This window comes from Drosophila innubila, chromosome X (genome assembly GCF_004354385.1).
Source record: "Drosophila innubila isolate TH190305 chromosome X, UK_Dinn_1.0, whole genome shotgun sequence".
In the NCBI taxonomy this organism is placed as follows: domain Eukaryota; kingdom Metazoa; phylum Arthropoda; class Insecta; order Diptera; family Drosophilidae; genus Drosophila; species Drosophila innubila.
This window is the reverse complement of record NC_047626.1, coordinates 33,293,756-33,295,872: the sequence shown is the minus strand read 5'-3', so window position 1 is coordinate 33,295,872 and position 2,117 is coordinate 33,293,756. Positions and strand designations below refer to the sequence as shown.

Genomic DNA, 2,117 nt, shown 5'->3' with positions numbered 1-2,117 from the left:
TATACTACATATGTCAAGAAATGCGCAAGTACACGGTTCGATTTGAACCACTACTCTCTCTCTAAATCTTACGCTTTCTGGCTTGCTTGCTCTCCCTCTCCCTTTAGCTCTCTCTCTCTCTCTTGGGCTAAAAAGAAAATGCTGTTCAGGCTTGCCACGTCTTCATGTAAATACAACAAGCAGCAGCCAAAACATTCCCTCAACAGTAGAAACTATCCGCACCAAAATACATACATACATACATGTGTACATACCATGTATGTATAATGTCATTGCCCTTCAGTTCTGTTCAGACCTGCTGCAGGCATGAAAGTAGAGGTGAAATGGCATGCCCAGGCCTGAAATCGTAAATGCCAACGCGGGCTTTCGAGGCATAAATTTAACACAGGCATGTCCTAGGACAGCATGACCATCGCTGCTTCTTGGCTTCCCTCTCAGGCCTGACTCAGACCTTTGGCAGGCCTAAAATAAACTTTTTTCAATTAAAATTGAATTAAAATTTACTTAGTTCTTTATTTAATTCATTTTTTTAAATATATTTTTTATTATTATTATAAACATTTTTGGTATTATCGTTCTTGATTGCTTAATCCAAATGAGACTTGCATATTCTATTCTTCTGACGTGACAGTGTATAACGCACCCGCTTCAGTTGATCAACATCAGGCATGAATGAAATGCTTTCTGATATACAATGTATGGTAAATATCTATTATACGGTTCTCATCTCAAAAAAAAAAAAAAAAAAACCACAAATAGGGGGTGATTTATGATGAATTTATCAGTAAAAATTAGATTGGGGACTCACTTGGTTTATTTTTAAAAAATCATTGAAATTTTCATACAAAATTAAATTTTGCATGGTTGTATTGTGCAATTTGTCACTACTTTGCCCGTTTACCAACACTACTTTTGTAGGCGAATTTGGGTAAGTACCTAATTTTGACTCGCCCGATTTCTAGCCGTTTTCCAACACTATATATAACGGAATCGTGCAGAAAGCTTTAATTTTTATAAAATGTCGTGCACAGGTTGTGATGTTACTGCGAGACAGTTTCTTAGACTCATTAAAAGTGAGTTGTTAGACTTCTTGCGGAGTCACAACGTAATACTCAGTGAAAAGTTGAAGTTTAAACATGTCACGGATAGGATCCATGAGGGGTTTATGGCCATTGGAAGGCTTTACAACCCTTCCAAAGAGGTGGTCATAGATGAATATGTCCATTTAGATGAGCTGAGTTGATAAGGTGAGAAAAAAGCGCCGCAGGCAAAAATTTTTTTAAAAAAAATCGCGCGATTTTTTTTAAAAAAATTTTTGCTTACGGCCCATATATTTCACATCCTCATGGGAAAACGATGATGACGCTGATGACGCAGAAGCTGCAGATGGTCTATTTTAAAAAGAAATATGCGGTTAACTAATTAAATATTTTATTAATTTAAAGTTACGGCAACATTTAAACACCAGTTCGAAGTAGTGTTGGTAAACGGTTATAAATCGTGCGCGTCAAAATTAGTAACTTAACCAGATTTGGTTACAAAAGTAGTGTTGGTAAACCATGCAAAATTTAATTTTGTATGAAAACTTCAAAGATTTTTTAAAAATAAACCAAGTGAGTCCCCAATCTAATTTTTACTGATAAATTCATCATAAATCACCCCCTATTTGTGGTTTTTTTTTTTTTTTTTGAGATGAGAACCGTATAATAGATAATTACCCAATGTATATAAAGTGTTAAATCATTTGTAAGAATATAAACTTACCAATGAGGCCGTTTAAATATTTGGGATATTGATTTAGGGCCTTTTTCTGTGAACTTCATTCACATTTACCTCATTCAATATAGCGATGCCCAGTACTTTTCTTACCTGCTTCTTGGCCCCATCGGAATCATGAGATTGGGCATGACTAAAATCTATTGTAGAAAAAATTTAACATTTAAATGAAGTACAAATCATAAATTTAATGTACACATACATACATACCTTTTGCGTTTTCCATTTTTAGTATAAGTTCTTATTTTCCTTGTTTGCCCAACATATTTTATTCTTTGCTGCTCTTACAATATGACAATCACAATTCGTTTTTGCAGAAGCATTTTAACAGTTATGATAGT

General features: G+C 34.4%; 1 long non-coding RNA gene across 1 annotated transcript; it reads right to left on the bottom strand.

The window, feature by feature from the left end:
• Positions 1-540: 540 nt before the first annotated feature.
• On the bottom strand, positions 541-1,881 carry LOC117793470. The gene is made up of 2 exons (XR_004618275.1): positions 1,765-1,881; positions 541-684 (listed from the first exon to the last, which is right to left on the bottom strand). It is a non-coding gene; the product is annotated as an uncharacterized LOC117793470 (long non-coding RNA).
• Positions 1,882-2,117: the final 236 nt, after the last annotated feature.